Below are 22,116 nucleotides of genomic sequence, written 5' to 3'. Positions count from 1 at the left end.
TTAAGTCATGGCCAAACTTATTTCATATCTGTCGCTATTCACTTCTGCCCTCACTGAATACTATGAGACAAGTCTCAGAAATCATATCATCCGAGCTTCTCTGGTGGCGCAGTGGTTGAGAGTCCGCCTGGCGATGCAGGGGACACGCGTTTGTGCCCCGGTCCGGGAAGATCCCACATGCCGCAGAGCGGCTGGGCCTGTGAGCCATGGCCGCTGAGCCTGCGCATCCGGAGCCTGTGCTCTGCAACGGGAGAGGCCGCAACAGTGAGAGGCCCGCGTACCGCAAAAAAAAGAAAAAAAAAAAAAATCATATCATCCATAAAAATTGCAGGTATAAATCTGAAAAGAAAATGACCCTTTTTTTTAATTAATACCATTATCACAGCATGGTGTTTTAAACAATTATTGCATCTCAGAAAATGAAAGCGAAATTTCTAGACAGCAAAATGTGTCATTTAAAATTAGCAAATATCATGAAAATTGTTGAAAATATTTGCTTTGAAGTGATATAGATATTAATAATCTATGACTATTGGAATTAAACACATTTAAGAAGGTTAAAGGATTTACAAGTTTAAAAGAAATGAAATTTTCCTAAAAAAATGTATTAAGTGTTTCCTTTATACTTTGAGGTACTACTCTATGCTATGTGGACATGTTAGGTATTAAAAGAGAAAAATTTTTAAATAGAATAAAAATATAAATTATAAATGCTTGTTTCATTTAGTTTTTTAAAAATTACTGTAACACATTTTAAATATACAGTTCAGAAGACTATTTATGGCATAAATGAATAACCTGTTAAATGAAACTTAAAATACTCAAAAAGAGGATGGATTATATAGAAGGAATGAAGAAAAATGTGTTATATTTTTAAATGTCTGATCATCAAATCAATATTCTGCCATGGTTTTCCCAGGTTTCCGTGTGTGTGTGTGTGTGTGTGTGTGTGTGTGTGTGTGTTTCCAAAAACATGTGAAAGCTAATTGTTGGATGCCATAGTCTAATACTATCAATTTTCACTAAAAAAAATTCGATACAATAAAATATGTATCTTGTTTTTACTATATGAAACATAGTTAAAGTTTGCAGGAGACGAAAACCAAAATGATACATTTTCCAACATAAACACTCTTGCAGGACTGTACAATCAAGAAATACCTAAAGATACTTCAATGTCTGTACTTTATGTAATACAGACTTTTATTTTTACTTACTAATTCTGAAGTAAGTTCTTTACTTCTATAATTAGAAAGCCAAGACTCTATAAAACTAAGCTAGCAATAATAAAGTTGTCATAAGTCTCTCCAAATTTATATTCAGACTTTACATGTTAACTTTTATTTAATTCTGCTTTGTGCCTAGTTAAGTTCTAGTTATGAAGAAAAAGCCATTAAAATTGAAATATTTTCAAAAGGCAAAAAGGCCAAAACCACTTTTTTAAAACTTAAGTCAATGCAACTCTAAGAGGATCAAACATAATCCACTTTAAAACACAGAAAATTCTTCCTAAAACTGAGGTTTAGTTTTAATTCCTATGATATTTAAACATGTGTATTCAATAAAATTATTAACTAGAAAGACTAAGAATGGGCTTTTATTAGACCAGGAGAAGCCTAAGCAATTGAGTTTAAAGGTACATAGTTAAAATCTGAGAACAAGCCCAAAGATGTGTGATGAAGCAACAACAATTCTTGTGATGTTAAATTCAAGTTTCCAAATCAAATGTTCACAATTTAAATTTTTAAATAATTTCTTCACCTCCACCAGAAATCAGAACAAAGGCTAAAGAAGAGTATTCAGAAATTTAAAAAAAAATTTATGTTCTTGTTTATATTATTCCAACAATTATATGTAATGTCAGCATGTGTTTTATGATGGATCTGGGAAAACCATACAAGATAACTGATTTGAAGATTTTATTGCCAGCATAAGGACATGTGATATTATGTACAATGTTGGTATTGGAGAGCAACTAGAACTTTCTCCATAATGTGAGAGGAACAAATCTGAGGAACACAGAAACCTTCTGAAACTAAGAGGTATTACTAGATTCCATTTTGCACTTTTGCTTTGAACTAAAATTTGTACATTTTGGAACTTGACATCACATACCCAATTACCTGTTTTCTAATTTTCTCTCCTATCTCTTGTCATCAGTTCTCTTGGTCATCTATCCATCTACATCATATCTATTATTTATGTATTTTTTAAACATCTTAGTGTCTATTAATATAATGTCCTGATTATTTTCTTTATATCCATTTCATAATGTCTGTCTTAGATTATAAGAAATTCTCTGATAAGAATAAATGCATGTAAATTTCTTTTTCCAGTACACTTTAAATACCACAAAGTTTAGCTGTGTTTTTTGAAGATGATGCCACATAACTAAATGGTAGAAATAGAACCAGTTGACATACATGATTATGTAGGTTTGGTGAATATATGAGTAAGATGTGTGTGTCTACTGGATGCCTCTACACAAATGTTTGTTGAATCATATTGGAATAATAATTTACAAGGTCACTTTCATTTTTTACTTTAAGAATGTTGATAAATATTTGTTTTTGATTTGGTTCTAGAAATAAATTAAGTTCCTTGGGTCTTGCCTTATTTATTTTCCATTAATTTTTTCATGTGAGTGTAAGTCATTAAATCAAAATCATTGCAAAGGCAAATGAATATTATGACTAAACAATGGATTATCATGTCTTGCATTTCAATCCCTCTCTAGGTAAGGATAGTTTATATTTTCTATTTCTATTCAAACAGTTGTCTAAACCCTTAACTCATTAAATGTTGAATATTTTGAAATTTTACACATTTATTCCTTTATAAGGATTACTAAATAATAAAGCATTAGCTTACAGAATAAAATTCACTGAGGCATATCTTTTTTCAAAATTAGAAGAATTCACATTGAAGTATTTCTTGATGAATATGTGATCATTTGTGATATTTTACTAAGTATTGAGTTTATTTTGACAATTTTTTTAGTAAAAAATAAGCAAAGATAGTAGACAAATTCAGGTAGTACAAGGCTGTGGGGAAATAAAAAACAAGATAAAACACATGATTTGGGTCTTCACACATCAGATAAGTGATACAGTACATACTCTAAGACATGTGGCCCTCAGGTGGCCTAGGCTGCCATCAGTGTTTAAAGACAGGATGTGGTAACATATCAGACCCACCCTCTCCAGTTACTTTGTGTCAGCTTATTGAAAGATAAAGTGACGAAAGCTGCCAGTAAAGGGGTCTGCCATTGGTGTACCATCTTCACCTCTTGCTGGGCCATGGCAGCCAGCCAAGTAAATGGGAGAAAGCAGTACATACTTGGAGTCGAGCCAGAATACTTTGAAAAATCAGAGGCATAGTTTAATATTTCCCCTTCTGAACAACGCAAATTTGTATTTACATACATGAAAATTTTGACGTAGTTTGTGCGGTTCACATTTTGGGACTCTGATGAAAGTATACACTCTCTGCCAGTGGGAGGGGTGGGGAGTGATAGAAAATGTGATAGAAAACCTTTCTTTAAGAAGTTATCTTTCTTTTCTAGAACATCAGCCACTGTCATTCCAGGAATCATATGTTTCCTGAAAAGGCCTAAATGCCATTTGTCTTCTGTGCCAGCCAAGTAATATTCTTCATGAGAGGGTTCTTGAGGTTCATAAGAGAGTGTTAGTAATTGGGAGAGGCCTCAACTAGGAGGAATAGGCAGGTCACAAAGCAGAGACAACTGAACTGAAATAACCAGTAAATTCTGAGGGATTCCAGTTTCTGCAAGTTTTGATGAAGGTTTTGATTCAAGAAAGAACATAATGTAACTTACTTCTTTGAGAATTAAGGTCTTGCGTGCCTTTTATTTTTTTCAATCTATCAGTTCAATTTTTGTTTGCTTGCTTGTTTGTATGATGCTTATACGAACTAGTTTTGTTTAGATTCTTCTGTATATCTTTTTAAAGACATTTAAGTTCAGATTTTTAATCAAAGTCAAGTCACAAAAAATAATATACAATTTCAGATAGATATTAAATAGATATTAAGACTGCTTCTGGGAAATTCCCTGGCAGTCCGGTGGCCAGGACTCCGTGATTTTACTGCTGGGGGCCAGGGCTCAATCCCTTGTGGGGCAACCAAGACCCAGTGATGTTGATAATTCAGCTGTATTCCTTCCTTCAAAAAATCCAGCTTTTTTCATTTGATCTTCATTTGCCATATCATAAGATTTTACACAAACTTTTATACATGTTTCTGTCTTGTTAAAAGAAAACTCATAAGGAGATGATGTTATTCGTTCTCCGAGTAGTACTTGTCCAGGATTTTCAGAAGGGCTTTTCTTTCCGGAGTCTTGACAGAAGTCAAAGGCATTATATTCATAAGATAGCACAGACTCCACTGAATCCAATCTATTTACCAATAGTGCTGCTGACGATAGGTGCCAGGTGTTTTTTTCAGTGTTTTTCGTATGTTGTCTCATTTTATTCTCACAAGTCTGAGAGGTAAATAATATTATCTTGCTGTTTGTGGAGAGGGCCCAGGGGAAACCAAAGTGAATTAACTAGAATTAAGGAGGTGAAAGTGTGAGACCACAGGAGTGAGGGGTGACAAAAACATGGTGGGAATATATCTGAGAAAGACCTAGTGAGTGTTTCAGTCTCGAAAGGCAGATTGTATAATGGGGACAATAAGGAGGGGAAAGAGGGGGAACAGATTCTTCTTTATATCTTTTTTTTTTTTTTTTTTTTTTTTTTGCGGTACGCGGGCCTCTCACTGCTGTGGCCTCTCCCGTTGCGGAGCACAGGCTCCGGACCCGCAGGCCCAGCGGCCATGGCTCACGGGCCCAGCCGCTCCGCGGCATGTGGGATCTTCCCGGACTGGGGCACGAACCCGCGTCCCCTGCATCGGCAGGCGGACTCTCAACCACTGCGCCACCAGGAAAGCCCTCTTCTTTATATCTTAACATAATTCCTCTGCATACTTGAAGGGTTCCCAGGTTTCTGCTCTATTTAAATATTCTTGAGAAATAACTTCGGTTATCTCTAAGATTTCCACTTAGAGATAAATGGTTCAATCAGTGACAACTTGTATTACACTGACCCCTCTCCCAAGGCTATGCAATCATAGAAACTCAAGCCACAACAGTTCACAGAAAATTTCTCCTCCTACATATTCACTATATATTTCTTTTTCTATTATTACTTTTAGTAAATACCTTATTCCAGCAGCTAGTGAAAAAATAAGCATAACTTAAATCATTCATTCCTTAAGGTATTTTCAGTATGACAAAGTTAGGAATATAGTTAAGGAAAAAACAAATGAGAATTTAATATATTGCCTTAAGAAATGGACACATCATGAACTCTTCAGATCATATACAAAAATTAAATAAGCAATTTACATTATGAAATAACTTGATAAATAAACAGCACAGGCCATCATTTCTCCATGGCCTTTTTTGAGGACCACTATTATCGTCAGATAATCTTCAGAAAACTGGTATATTATACTGCCAAACAATATGGGGGAGCCCTGTATATTGTACCTTCTTGGGGGTTGATTTATCATATAATCATGTGAAATATTACTAAGAAAATTTTCAGTACAGAGACCCATTAACTTTACCTTGCACAGCACTTACCAAAGTTATTTGTTCATTGGCTATTTTTTTCTTTAAAATTTTTTGACATCCCATGAAATACATCTCTTGAGAATAAACTTTGAGACATAATATCATTGACTAAATTTACATATGAATCAAATGGGGAAGTATATATATATATATATATATATATATATATCTTATCCCTGATTATTCCTCTTTTTTTAGGATCATGTTTTAGGTTCATGGATGCAGCATCTTATCTCCCAAAGTATGTTACTTACAATTATTTTGGATGTTTCCTTCCAGATCTTGCATTGTTTCTTTCTTATGAGTTTTGTGCCTTTGTGATTTTTTTGTCCTTTTCTTTCATTGCAGAATTTTTTTCTCAGATATTCAGTGCTCCATGAATATCTATTCTTATTTAAGAGAACAGCATGACAATTTGATCAGATGTTTTGTGTGTGTAAACAAGGCTGGAACCTTGGCTGTGTTATTAGGCAGTAAAGAAGAGTCTTTTCAAGAGTCATTCTGTTTTTCCAGAGACACATCCTCCAGTCTCTGCCTGAGAGGACAGGACAGCCATTAGATTGCTTGCCAGCATGGAAGGAGCAAGTGGGAAAAAGCACATGAGACTTGTCCACTCCTGTGTATGAAAATTCAACTGATCCTCTGCACATAGCCCTGTACCTCAACCCTTCTTTCTACCATGTCTGATAATTATTCCAAGGCCTCTCTTTTTAAGTTTCTCTTGAGAATAAATCTTGTAGTTTATAGTTACAGTTTCATGCTGGGTGGAAAGTCAGGGTGAGCAAAAGTTTATTGACTTCACATAATGTTGGGAGAGGAAACTGGAAAGAGGAGCCCAATGGTTCAGTCAAAAAAGTTTGGTTTATTTCCTATTAGCCCTCTCATTTTTTTTTTTAGTGTAACATTTTATTAATTAAAAACAAAAGCAGTAACGAATGAGCAACTATAAATGCTGATTGAAAAACCCAAAATATCACAAGATCTTGAATATTTTAAAAAATATTATTAGCTCATTAGACTAAAATGATTAATTGAATATTTTTCAGCATCATCTATTTCAATCATCAAGTTCTTAAATGATAAAGCATTCATTGATTTTAGTTATCTTTGTTATCCTATATACATCACTCTAAACATTTCATTACAAGGAAAAAATGAGTCTGGGGCCACCTTAGGTACATGTGGACCACCAATGATATCAAACATTCTTTTACTCTTCTATAATCCGAGTATTATTTTCTTCCATGCAAAAGAATTTTCACATGAAGCTTTTATCATTTTTTTCCATTTTGTCCTACTTTTAACAAAGTAACTTTGGAGATAAAAGCTCTCTTTTTCTTGAAAACCTGCTGTAAGAGAAGATCCAATAGAATATTCATTTTTTGAAATGATCCCATAATTGTTTGAAGTCTCTTTCCTGACTATTCTGTTTGGGACTCCAGCTATATAAGAGCACACCGAAGACATTAGTTTTGATGTTTTCTTTCAAATGAAGAAGAATCCTTTCACTCAATTCTCATTAAAAAACCATAATATTACAACATAATACCTGTAATAAAAATAGCTATTCATAAAACTCTTATCTATTCACAGTCACAAATGTTTTAACACTGTAAATGGCTATACTCTGCCCGTGCTCTGTATCAGTGGGCTACACCAGGTGTCATTTGATGTGTAGTTAACCATGCTCCTGACAGAATTGGCTGGTATTAGAAAATCCAAGCAGATTCCCAGACCACATCATGTTGGCAAGAGTGATCCAACCTTCTTTTATATTAGGTGTTTTTCAGCAGCTTATGTTCAGCACTGTTTCCTTACTTGTAGGGTCACTCAGTCAACATGTAAGATGTTTTGAGGAAAGATCAGGATAGTATGAAAGATCAAGCGCAGACAAACAAGTGAAGATGGTTGATTTTAATACGTTTTGTCTCATTCTCTGAGAATTAGACAGAAGATATGGACATAAATAATTGAATGGGTTTAAAGCAATGAACAAAGTACATTTATTTTTAAAGGTAGACTATTTCTTAAAAATAAGAATATCAAAATATGTAGCACTGATACAAAAACATGAAAATATGTTGAAAGAATGATGTGGCCAGACATTTTTTTCACGTGTAGGATACATATAAAAACTCTTCTGCAGTTTATAATTATAATACTATTTTTAAAGTCTGTTGCTGTTGAATTTTTGACTCTTAGAAATATTTTCCTTAACTGAAATAATAACCAATCTGTCTCAGCAAGAGTGAGAATAGCAATGTCTTACAATTCTGGAACTATAAATTTTGCCTATTTACCTCAAGAACTTTATCTTATGTTTTCCAAATAACCTTTTTTTTTTTTTTTTTTTTTTTTTTTTTGCGGTACGCGGGCCTCTCACTGTTGTGGCCTCTCCCGTTGCGGAGCACAGGCTCCGGACACGCAGGCCCAGCGGCCATGGCTCACGGGCCCAGCCGCTCCGCGGCATGTGGGATCTTCCCGGACTGGGGCACGAACCCGTGTCCCCTGCATCGGCAGGCGGACTCTCAACCACTGTGCCACCAGGGAAGCCCTCCAAATAACTTTTAAGTGAAGCTAAGAAAAATTTCTGAAAAGAAACTAAGTAGGCTCTTGGATTCAATATCTATTTAAATCAGTTCCTGATTCTAGAGCATTTTATATGCTCAGTCCATGTAGATATATCTTCACAAATGTTTGTTTTCCCAAAGTCTCAACACTTAAAGAATAGCTTCATAGATAAGAGATACAGTACTTATTGTTTATTAAACGAATAAATAAATGAAGAAAATTTTGTAAACAGACCCAAATAATTTTTTTCTTTCTTCTTCAGGCTCAGAGGGCAAGGCTTTGAAGCACATGCCACAGTTAGATAATTAGATAGCACAATTAGAATTTTTTACCCAGAAAAACAAAAGAAACTAGTTAAGAGTGATGATGTGGCAGTCAATAGAATTATCTATAAGTCTGTATACCTGATTGTCAAAGGGGGTATTTCAGAAAGAGATATATTGTAAGATTTAACATACACAAGTTTTGGGTGTTCCCTGGAGGTCCAGCAGTTAGGACTCGGTGCTTTCACTGCCATGGCCACCAGGTTCAATCCCTGGCTGGGGACCTAAGATCCCACAAGCCATGCGGCAAGGCCAAAAAAAAAAAAAAAGAAAACATAAGCAAGTTCCTTTTTCTCTATACCAGTAAATCATACATACCATCCAGTGCCCTGCAATGACTAGAAAGAAATTACTAGGATTCTTAAATCTAATGTCTATTAGAGGGAAATTTTGAGGAATTTGCAAGAAATGTCTTTTGCTAAACTTTTCTTAGAATTAAACAAGAATGACTGGCAAAGAGTTTAGATGCTGATATGAAACAAAATTATATGCCAATACAACTGATGAACTGATGGACAACAGAAATTTTTTTTTTTTTTTTTGCCGCGCTGTGCGGCTTGTGGGATCTTAATCCCCAACCAGGGATTGAACCCGGGTCCACGGCAGTGAAAGCACAGAATCCTAACCACTGGACCACCAGGGAATTCCCCAAAATGTTTTCTAAAATGCATTATTATATGTTCCTACACACTTTTATGAGTTATGTTAGTAACTGCTTTTTTAATGAGTTCTGCTTTTCCTGAGGCAGTGTATATAATAAGCTCTTTGTGACTATGTGAGGCCACCCATTTTCAGAGTTGAGATCACTGAAGATATTCTGGAGGAATGGAAAGAAAGCTTCTAATATCATACTTACCAGAGCACCATTGTAACCGCTCCACCAATTCCTTGGTAGGAAGTTGTAGTGGGTTGGATTGTATCCTACCCAGATTCATATCTACCCAGACCCTCAGAATGTGACCTTATTTAAAATAGGGTGTGTGCAGATTAATTAGTTAAGTTAGAATGAGGTCACACCGGATTAGAGTGGAGCAATAAGTTCATTGTCCTTATAAGATGAGAAGATGCATAGACCCACACAGGGAAGAAGGTCATGTGACAATAGAGACAGGGATTGGAGGGAATGGAGCCAAGGAACACCAAGGGTTTCCAGCAGCATCAGAAGCAAGGAGAGAGGCATGGCACTGTTTCTTCATTAGTCTCCAGAAGGAACCAACCCTGCTGCCACCTTGATTTCAAACTTCTGGCCTCCTGAACTGTGAGAGAAAAAATTTCTGTGGATTTAAGCCACTATGTTTGTTGTACTTGTTGCATCAGCCCTAGGAAACCTATATAGGACTATAGAGAGGACATTAATGAAGTAAGAGAGCAACAGAAATATTTTAATACGATCCCTTTTTTGACATATAAGGGAAATTGTTACATTTCTTATGCCAACCATTTGCTGTTAAATAATTGTGTCAAGTATTAGTATTAATGAACAATGGAGTGTGTCTATATGCAAGTACATAATACACTCCTATATACACATATAAGTAGTATCTTTTCTTAAATGAACACTTATTTCTAATTTACATGAGCACATTAGTCAAAAACAAGTCATGCTCATTGGGTTTTCTTATATTACCCTATTAGAAAAAGAGAAGGTGTGTGGACATTGGAGATCTTGATTTCTGGCACCAGAACTATTCCTTACTGAGATCTTGGTAACTATGACTGTAACCCTTTTGTGTATGTTTCTCAATCTCTGAAACAAAACTCTTGGACAAAATGAGCTGCAGCATACTGTCTAATCCCCAATTACACAATTTCCATTCTAAACAAATATTAAAATTTTTATTTCTCTGAGAACTCTGCATAATATTTTATTATGTGATAATTTTAAAAGCTATAACCATATTTCATTTCAATTTTCTAGAGGGAATAGAATAAGATTGCTTTTTTGAATATACACTTCAATTAGTTTTACAAATGCTTACTATTTCATATATATTTCATATATATTAGGCTCACTGTTCCTTCTTGCACAAACGCTTGTAATATAATAGTGACTCGGTGCAGTGCCAAAGTATCAATAATGTTTAACCACTACAGAATATTTATGTAATCAATATTATAATAAAACTATATATTTAATTTTTTTTTGCGGTACGCGGGCCTCTCACTGCCGCGGCCTCTCCCGCTGCGGAGCACAGGCTTCGGACGCGCAGGCTCAGCGACCATGGCTCACTGGCTCAGCCACTCCGCGGCACGTGGGATCCTCCCCGACCGGGGCACGAACTCGCGCCCCTTGCATCAGCAGGCGGACTCCCAACCACTGCGCCACCAGGGAAGCCCTAAAACAATATATTTTAAATGGTGTTATATGTGATTACATAATATAGTAGTTATGTAATACGTAATGTATTTGTCAATGTCAAGTAGTTTCTTCAGCTCTATACTTCAGAAGCATTTCTGTTCTTCGTGTTTCAGTTACAAAATCTCTGTAGGTTTCACTGCTCTGCAGATATTTTACTAAAGGACTTCATTAAAGGACAGTTGGTCAAGGTGATGGTAAATACCTTCTAACACACAACTGACTTGCAGTCCAGGTCATCAACTTCAGGAGGGACAAGTAAACAAAACACTATCCTTTACTGAGTCTAGGCTATGTGCAAGAAAACGCCACATGTGTAAACTTGACTGTCTTTGCAGAGCCTGGAAAGAGGTTGCATTCTTCCGTTCAGATTAGGGGAAAAGGAATTTGTAAGTAATTGGGCTCCTTTGTTGACACAAGGGACAGGAGGACAGAGAGAGAAGGCTGATATCGGCATATGTGAATGACAACAATGAGAAAAGCTCTGTTGAGTCACAGATTGTTATTAAAGCTGCCCATTGCGTTGTCAGTGATATATACATACTAGTGAAATTACCAACAGAGAAAAGCCTGTTTTGTTGCTTTAAAAAGAGGAGGAAATTATGAAATCAGTTAAATCATAACTACTGTGTTTAATGGCTACTTTATAAAAAATATTTTATGATAAATCTCTGTGTCTGATAGCAAATATATCTATCTACTCCTACAATTCTTTCTTTTCAAAATAATTTACTCTTTCATTACAGAAATACCATACATAAGGAAATAATTTAAGCAGCTACCATTAGTAAAATGAGACTTCAATATATACTGAGAGTGCCTCACTAAAAACTTCCACTTATTTGTTTATGAGTATTACATTTAAATTTGGAATTGTTAAATGAAAAAAATGTAACATATGAGCAATATTCTGCCACTTATTACTATATAGGTGACTGTTAATATGTAAGGTATTAAAAATGCTTGAGAAGCTTTTTTGCTGTTTACATTTTTACTATATTAAAAATGTATTCTTTTATGACTTGTCTACTAATATGGGCTTTCTGGATTTTAGTATTTTAAATATCATAAATATGATGTAGGGAAATGCATTCAATGCAAAACCCTTCAATTATAAAGCATAATCCTCTTGCTTTGTGTGATTTTATTCTGGGTGTACATATACAGTTTAAATTTATACATGCATGCACATAATTTAAAACTGTTCTCCATTTTTAAGGGTAGATGATTTTCGAGCCCTTCAAGAAACAAATATGAATGTTCCTTTACCCAACCCACTGTTGCAAGATATCAAATCCTAGGAGAATTAAGGACAGCAAATTATGTATTAGCTTGTAGCTGTGGCATTTTAGAGCCAGCAAATTCAACTTGCAAATTGGAGCTCAGATGCTGGTTTAAATCAGCTGAAAATGAAATGGGAACATCTTATTGAAATGTTCATTTGATATAGGTGAATATCTTTCCAAGAAGAATAATGTGAACTCAATTTATAGGGATGACTAAGATGATAAGTCAGGAGCAGTGTCTAGATAACAAGAACACATCCAAAAGGACAAAATATAGATTATAGAACATTGAAGTATCTAAGAGATTATGCTCTGATAGATTACCAAACAATCTAAAAGGTACTTGCTTTTTGTGTCCCCTCATCACTCGTGAATTAAGTGAGGGATGACTAAAGCTGAGATTCATATATTTACCTATTGGCAATGAAGCCTGACTTGCGTCAAATGCTCCTCCCTGCACTCACCTGGAGGCATTCGGATCTTTGTTTCTCATGACAATATAATGGCATGTTCTGTTTCAAAGATCTCCTATTTGTCAGAATTACCATGCAGCTCAGATTTTAAAGAATCTTATGTTAACATAGATGCACTCAGGCTTTAGAAGTCACAGCTTAGTCGAGGGTCCTGGGCCAGTGGTCCAAAGGAAGGAAGTCACAAGACATCTCTTAGAAGTTATCTCCATGGTTAAAAAAAAACTGATTATGAGTCATATACTAAGTATGTTCATTTGTTCATCCGTATTTGTATGTATTGACTGAATCCCTTTTATGTGCAAGGCAAGGTTATGACAGGTAGACACTTGTCAGGCTCAGAAGTAGCAGTGAATTAGGTAGATATAAGACATAGCCATTTGGACCTTACTACTCCATGACATCTACCAGATTGTTGAGGCCACACAGAATATGTTCATGTATGCCAGGCTGCTTTTAATGAAGGAATGAATTGACCTTTACCACTGAGATTCTGACATCCAATCGACACAGTTCCCTAGAGTGTTTCTAGGGGAAATGAGCCCCAGTTGTCTGCACTGGAAACCAGTTCATTGATGCACTTTATTGACTTTTCCTCTTTCCTAGTGTCACTGTCCCTGTGCCCTCCCTGTAGCTTTCTGGATCAACTTCCCAATAAATTACCTGCTTGCTTTCTCAGAGCCCACTTCCCAGGATACACAGCTAAGACAAATACAGTATTCCATCAAGATTATATCTCAATGTATTAGTTTCTTCCCAGTCAAGTGACATTGATGACATTTTCACTGTTTTATTGCTTTGAACAGTGCTGCTGTGAGCATTCTTCTATATGTCTCCTGAAGTACAACATATGTATACAAATAAAGTTTTACAGAATATACACTCAGCTATTAGCAGTGGTTATTTCTCCTCTGTAGGATTAAAAAGCATTGAACTTTTGATGAAAACATTTCTTATTTTGAATTTTTTACAACATACATGTATGTGTAATTAAGATTTCACATACGAATATATAGAGACATATGAATATGTATATGAATGAATCAATATGAATGACTATTCATATACATGAATAAAGAAGAACATTAAATACAGAATTGAAAGCTATGTAAATTCCTGAATAGTAGGTTTCTTTTGTCAAACAACTGACAGTAAAGCATAGTGTTTACAGTGTGGACTCTAGGAAAAGATTACCTAGTTTCAAATCCTATCTTGGCCCCCTACTGACAGTAAGATCAAGAGCAACTCACTTATCACTGCCTCAGTTTCTCCATAGGTAACTCACAGGTTTACTATAGGGAATAAATTATATATTCATATCACTAAAAATTTTGTCCAGCCCTTAGTTAGCATTACATGAGTTTGTTATTAGTATCCGATGCAATTTAACTCAAATATATTGAAAACTTAATTGACAGTCATATAAATAAACAAGATATGGCTTGTTACTTTCAAGATGCTTAGTACTGAATAGGAAAGATAAGGCACAGACCCAAATTCCTTTAACGTACACAAGGACATATTTGATTAATGCAATGATAGTGATATAAAGGAAAATGCTATAAGATACTTCGTAGAAAAATATCAATCAGTACCCATTGAAAAAGAATATTTTGAAGACAGATACATATCTAAATAAAATCCCTGCTAACTCATAAATTATTTAAGCCCGACCTTGTCTAAGCAGTAATTCGTGTACTTGAAGATTGTATCCTTGTCACTGCTAGGATACAGTCTTCAAAAGTAGTCTTAATTTTTAATATTTTTAAAATAAAGTTATATTTTTCTAGGTAGTGTGATAATGAATTATTTAAACATTTGCATATATTTTTTGTGTGTATAATGCCTGTATTGTATAACAGGATTACTCTTTTCAACTTAGGAAACAGTGTTATATAAATGTGAGCTGAATAGGAAAAGCCTGTGCAATTTGTTAGTTTCTAACGCACATATTACAGTCTACTTTTTCGTTATATTCTAGAAGTACAGATTGAAAATCCACAGAAATTACTAAAACCCCCCAAAGTCTTCTCCTCCAGCACCATTCTCTCGAATGCATAATTGTATCATACCTTTGATTAACAAGCTTTATCCCTAACGGGGTATAGTGCCATTGTTCCTTTTAACACCTTAGCGTTAAAGCTAATGTTAGTTTATCACTTGTGACTTGACTAGAAATAAACTTGGAAAGTGCTATAGACTGAATGTGTCTCCTTGCAATTAATATGTTGAAACCTAACCCCTATGCAGTGGTACGTGGGGGTGGGGCCTTTGGGAGGTAATGGGGTCATGAGGACTCTGCCCCCATGAATGTGATTATTGTCCTTATAAGAGAGACCCCAGAGAGCTCCCCCTTCCACTTATGTGAGGACACAGGAAAAGAGCCATCCATAGACCAGGAAGAGGGTGCTCACCAAAAACCAAATGTGCCAGTGCCTTGATCTTAAACTTTTCAGACTCCAGAACTGTGAGAAATACATTTCTGTCCTCTATAAGCTACCCAGTCTATGGTCTTCTATTACAGCAGTCCAAGCAGACCGTGACAGAAGGTTAGAACCGATAGGACTTAGGCACCAAGTACAGTAGGACAGCACTGGGTCAGTGGGAGACAGGCATATACTGAAACGAGAGGAGAATTATTCTGTCCACTTCACATTTTGTATTGTTGTTGCCATATTCTGATACAGATTTAATGCCTTTATTTGTATGATCATTTGACATAAATGTTATGTGCTTGGGGCCACGTCAGGTGCATAAGACAAAAAGGTAAACCAGACAGAAAGAGTCCTAACCCTCCCTTGCTTGATTGTTTTAATTATTTTGATCCAAAATCCCTAGTGTAGACAGAGTTCTACTGATGTATCATGAAGACATGGAATTAAGTCTCAAGATAATTGCTATTATCTTTCATTGCCCTTCTTGATAAGTAAGGGTGAGAGAGATAGCAGTGGCTCCTTTTATTTGAATGATGAACAATGCCTCCCAGAAGCCATGCATCTTTTCTAGCGCTTAGAGAATAAACATTTATCTAAAGTTTCCCTTTGTGTTATGACTAGCATGGCACCATGTACAATCAAGACTTTTTTCTGTCAATGCAGTAGAATCAAACACTCTACTAGGAATTTTCAGACTAGAAATTGATTGTGATTGCCTTTACTGTTCTACTCACAGACATACATACAAATTCTAGTATATTCCTTTTACACATAGTTTCAGAAAAATCGGGGTTCTGTACTATTTTGTCAGAGTAATATTAAAATGCAGATTTTGACACGCTTCTGCTCAAACAAACATTTTGCTTTTACTCTGTCCTGTCTCCTACCTCAGCAATTCTTGAAAAAATGATCACCAAATTAGTGGCCTTGGCCTATTAAAGAAGGTATATGACACTGCAAAATAAAATGGAAAACTTTGAACTGGCTTTTATTATTTTTTTGGAAAGTAAATTATTTCTAAATTTCAATTAATGCCATCACGTATTAGTTTTGTCACATATATCAGTTGATCAAGACATCCCAAAGTGTTGGCACAGTTTAGTGAGAAACTATTGGTCTAAAAGTAATCTAAGCTTTAAGATCCTTGTCATTAAGATCTTACCTTAGGGGCTTCCCTGGTGGCGCAGTGGTTGAGAATCTGCCTGCTAATCCAGGAGACACGGGTTCGAGCCCTGGTTTGGGAAGATCCCATATGCCGCGGAGCAACTACGCCCGTGAGCCACAACGGCTGAGGCTGCGTATCTGGAGCCTGTGCTCCACATCAAGAGAGGCCCGCGCACCGCGATGAAGAGTGGCCCCTGCTTGCCACAACTAGAGAAAGCCCTCGCACAGAAACGAAGACCCAACACAGCAAAAATAAATAAATAAATTAATAAACTCCTACCCCCAACATCTCCTAAAAAAAAAAAAAAATTTTAAAATTAAAAAAAAAAAAAGATCTTACCTTAGCTTTCCAATGTTCTGCAACTGTTTTCAGACAATTTACATTTTTGCCAAAACATGCCATCTGCCATTTTTTAAACATCCTACATGTTTTCTGCTTTCATGCCTTTGCTCATGCTATTCTCCAGGTGTTCGTCACCACCACAACCTGTCTATGAGACAAAGCTGAGTTGTTTTCCACATCTAAGTATTGTCTCAGGATGGAGAAGGGAAAGTCAGCATTCATTACGGTTTGGATGTTTGGTTTAAAGTGTATCTTTCAATGCAGGATCTTGACTAGGATTGAGGAAGAAACATGATAAAACAGTCCAGGGTTTGTGAAAAGAGTAATCCTAACCTTGGATTTTGGTCAGGGGTTCTGTTTTCCACTGAAGAGTTGCTAGGGCTTTCAGAAAGTTCCAGTAATGAACAATCAAGCCAGTTGTCTGGGAAGGACAGTCCTGGAAGAGTGAATAAATGCTAATGAAGATGGAAATAGCAAAGTCAGGTTGAAGTAAATTAAGGTTTGATTTAGGTTATTGGGGTCCAGGCCAAGTGTAGAGGTCCATGTTTCTGGTTCTCAGTTCATTCGCCAAAGTACCTCAGGGAATTTTGTAAAGATATAAAAAGCTAAGTTTTACCTTCAGATATTTATCAAGTCATAAGTCATTGGGAGCTCTTTACATATGGCCCAAAGAAGTAAGTTTAAAATTAAGATAAAATAATATAGAGGTTAAAGACTTTCTGGAAGTGACAGGAGTTTTGTTTCTTCATTTCCCAGCCAGTGAGTGAAATGATGATAATAATTACTATTTGCAAAATATTAGCAAGTGCCTCTACATGATTTTGCCATTGTAAACTGTGATACAGTCTAGGTGGAACTCTGAGCACTAATTTATTATAATGAAGTCGTACAGTCCTGCCTAGATATCTACAGAGGATTGGTTCCAGAATCCCTGTGGACACCAAAATCCGAAATACTCAAATCACTTATACAAAATGATGTAGTACAACCAGTTCTGTATCAACGGATGTGGACCCAGAGGGTGTGTAGGGTTAACCGTACCTAAGCATGAAAAAAAATTGTTTGGGCAGGTGTGCCTTAAACACCAATTAAATTAATAATTCACTTGTTTATACGATCACAGCTAAAGTAAGGTGTTTTTGATTTTTTATTTGTTTGTTTTAGATCCTGAATCAAGAGTTCACATTCCAAAGCCCTGCAAAGATAGGATAAAACTTTGGATACAGAAAAATATCTATTAAATGTTCATGATTCTAAATGTTTTACTTTTTGAGCTGGATAGAGGGAAAAGGAAGAATTAAGCAGACTTTTAAGCATCTCTGTCTTCTTTTCTCCCATCTGTTGTCAGGAAAATAATCCTTCAGCTGCTAGGCAGAAACTGTAATAGACATTAAATAGGAAAATGGAGAGTGAGAATATGGTCCTTTCATTAGCACGTTCCCTCCTCAGCTTCAAAGAACACTAGAGCTCACTTCTTCAGGATGCTTAAGCAAGCAGTGTTTCTACCAAGGTGACCTTAGGCAAAGTGTTGAACTGGGAACAATGCCCTTGAGACATCTACCTTCTCTTGCTTAACAACTTTACCTCCCTCAGGGGCAGTCACTTTTGTTCCTTTTCAGAATTGTAATTCCCTCATAACAAAACCTCCTTGCAGGAAAGGATTTGATCTCAGTCATTTGCAGCATAGAATAAATATAAATCAACAAGCTACCTCTCTGAAGTACTTGTATTTTTAGCTTTCAGTGGTATTGTGGAATAAAATTCTACCTGTCCTCATTAACGGAATGGCAGGCATCAGCTTTGCAGATGAAGGAATATTTTGCAGGAGAGAGTTGCCTTGCATGTAATAAGGCCACCTAGATTGGATTTCACTGCTGTCATTGTGTTCCCAACATAACCTTTGGTGTGTAAATCTAGGAATAGTAGCCTTTGAATTTTACCTTAGTTATCAGAAACACTTGAAATTAAATCCATCTTTAAATAGATGATTGCAAACAGTTTGGTCTGTGTATTACATGTTATAGAATACGGGATGCTGGGGCAGCCTGGGTAGTATGTGGAGGGGTCATTTAACTGTACAATATGTAGGTAGAATAGTGCCTATGATAATGATAATAATAATCACAGCGAGAATGCAGTGGAGACAAAAGGGTAGTAATATCTTCCAAAGAGGATTTTGCGTACTGAGTTCATTAGTGGCAGATTGGGCTGCTACATAAACAAGTGAAAACTAAACCAAAACAAAGAAAAGGCTGACTCCTATTGTGTGACATTTTACATCAGTTCTGAATGGGCAGCCAATCTCAGATACTTTGGCCTCTAAGGGAAATACAGAGAAGAGTTATTTTGACTGATAAATAGCATCTAGTAGCTTACAGCTTAAATCAGTGTAAAGGCTGCACAGAATAATGTAGAACAACAGACTGCTTTTTTTTTTTTCTGCTGTAAAATTTAACCTTCTTTCTAGACATCCCAAATTAGTTTCTAGTATCAAATCAGTAGTTGGAGAACAGTATATATAATATATATATATTTTTTTTTTGACCTACGAAACAGGCAGAAGGTATAACCTGGAGAACAAATCATGCACATTTGGACAAATAACACATTTCAGTAAAGGAAAAGGATGAGTGGAGATAACAAGTTGGCAGAATTTTTAAGCAAATACTCTACTTGGCAAATCAAAATGCTCCCTGTAAGAAAGAAAGCAGGTTTGCTTTCAATACCTGGGTATTCCTTTGTGCTCTCCATGTACTGAACCCATTTAGTCTTTCTATTCTATGACTTATTAGATCTATTTGTGATGCATTCACTTCCATTCAGATCTGTTGAAATAAATTTCTTGGCCCAAGATGGAGCCGCTCTTGCCTTGGGTGCCAAGTCAACAAACTTAGATAACATTCATGTCCCTGTAAACATTTCGCTTGACCAGGAATACCATATATATCCAGTCAGCGAATCCCCAAACCCCAAGCCAGTTCTGGGCTCCATTCTGGGCTTCCTTGTTTCTTATTCATTTTCTATTTTTCTCTTCCTTGTTCTTTATTCTTTGTCCTATAAAGCCTCCTGCTTTCAGCCCTATTTTGCAGTTTTCTAGCCTTTGGGAATGGAGACTGCCTGCTTCATAAAGTGTTCAATTTAAATTTGTTTGTATCACCTAAATTATCTTCTTTAATCCTTTTTTAACAGATCAAAACCTTTTACCCACATTCTGAATTGCTCTTAAGTGTTATGTATATGGGTATGAATACTTACATATTGATATGCATCTGTATCGCAGATACATAACACACATGTGCAGACACACATACACACATGCAGAAAGAAAGACAAAAAATTCAAAAGCAAAAATGTAAGGAGACATGTTGTTTGTCTAACACTGGGTAATTCCCTCAATTTTTCTCTTACTTTGGCCAGTGTGTCTGTATGACCTAATTTTGTCTGTAGACAACTTCAGAAAGAGCTATTTTAAAATTCACTGTAACTGTCAATGTGAAGAATATAGCTTATCAGAAGACCCCATGAGAATTGTACTATATATTATTGGGAAAAAAAGAATATATTATAAGATAATATAGACATGAATACCTTATTATATTTCATAATTATGCCAAAATGATACTGGATACTTTCTTCAAGTGCCAGCCTTTTCATGAAAATTGGTCTGAAAAGATCTCTCCCTCTTCCAAACTTCATCTTTCTTAGAGCTATTCTACACTGACAATATTAAACATTCTTACTTATCCTTTAATTGGTTCATAAACATTAATTTTGTCTCTTTAACAAAAACCATAAAATCTTCAGAGGCACGAGTTTGTCTACACTTCAAAAAATTTAATTAAAGTACTTATCATGGTTTGGAGCACATACCGAACTCTTAATAACTATGTTACTTTTAATATGCTAAATGATGAAAATAGGGATGGAGGAAGGAAAAAAGGGAAAAAGGAAAGAAGGAAGGGGAAGAGAGAGAAAGAGAAAGAAGAAAGAAAGGAAAGAGACAAAGAAAGACAAAGAAAGAAAAAAAGGAAAGAAGAAAGAAAACTATTTCCTCTAAAATAAAAGCACAAACACATTTTGCAGTCTGACTGTCATTAAAAATCATTCCAAAGCATCTTAGTAAAAAGCAATTGATAATTCACAATGAACTAAAATGTGTATGAGATATGCAATATATTGCATATCCAATATATCATATATATATGTACATCTGTGTGTGTAATATTGCGTAAGTGCTAAATTTTATGTCTAAGTTTGTAGTTGATAGTGTATTAGCACATGAGTATTTTGTCTTAACTCTTGTTATTGAACTAAGATTAGTTAATAAGTGGTAATTTAAAATAAATCTTTGTCCAAAGCAACTTTTATATTCTATTTTATATCCTTAGTCTATTAGAGTTGATTGCCCTAGTCAGTTGTCTAGAAAAAGAATGTCTAGACAAAATAAATAAATTTCTAAAGATTCTGTGGATTCACAGCTATACTAGCCACTCGAATTCTGCTGTGTTTACCTTCCAAATGTATCTGGAATGCCATAATTTTTCACCATCTTCACCACACTGGCACTATGTCATCAACATGTTCTGTCTCCATTCACTACCTTCCTGATCTATCCATACTCCTAACAGGATCCCTGAAGCACTGTACCTCATTCCCTCACATCGACTTAGGGATATTACCCCAGCTAACCTCACTGTCATATCCTGCATTTTGACATCTATTTCCTTTCTATACAGGATTGTTCACATCAACCTATGAAGATGCTGTTATTTCTACCATATTGAAAAACTTCTTGATTTCACTCCATACATCAGCTACTGTCTGTTCTTTATCTTCTCCATTAGTCAAGGTTCTCCAGAGTAGGATTTGGATATGTATATAGAAAGAGATTTATAGAATTGTCTTATGGGATTGTGGAGGCTTGGTGAGTTCAAAATATGGTGGTGGAGGTGGGCAGGCTGGAAACTCAGGAAAGGGTAGCACTTAGAATATAAAGGCAGTCTGCGGCAATACCAGGAAGAGCCTATGTCGCGGATGAAGTCTGAAGGCACTCTGCTGGAGGATGCCCTCTTGCTGGGAAGAGGCAGTCTTTTGATCTATTCAGGCCTTCCACTGATTGGGTGTGACCCACCCACATTATGGAGGGCAATCTATATATTCAAAGACCACTAATTTAAATGTAAATATTATCCAAAACCAACCATCACAGCAACACAGAATAATCTCTGAACAAATATCTGGATGCCACAGCCCAGCCAAGTTGACTTATAAAATCAACAATCACAATTCCACTTCTTGTCAACTTGGTACCCATAAACCATCTCCTTAAACCATACCTAACCTCCAAACAAAGACGAGTTACTTCCATCTGACATGATACAGCTATCCTGTATAGAACCAAAAATGCACTAACCCCTTTCCCATAAGGGGAGATAAAGTCCTTGAGAAATGTTTACTTTCTCCTTGGTATTCTATAACTTAAATGCTATGATGTTAAGTTGACAACACTTAAATACGATCATATAAAGTC

The sequence above is a fragment of the Delphinapterus leucas genome, chromosome 14 (assembly GCF_059928025.1).
Source record: "Delphinapterus leucas isolate spDelLeu-1000000601 "Yukka" chromosome 14, BTC_Dleu_Yukka2, whole genome shotgun sequence".
Lineage (NCBI taxonomy): Eukaryota > Metazoa > Chordata > Mammalia > Artiodactyla > Monodontidae > Delphinapterus > Delphinapterus leucas.
Note: the sequence above shows the minus strand (reverse complement) of the source record.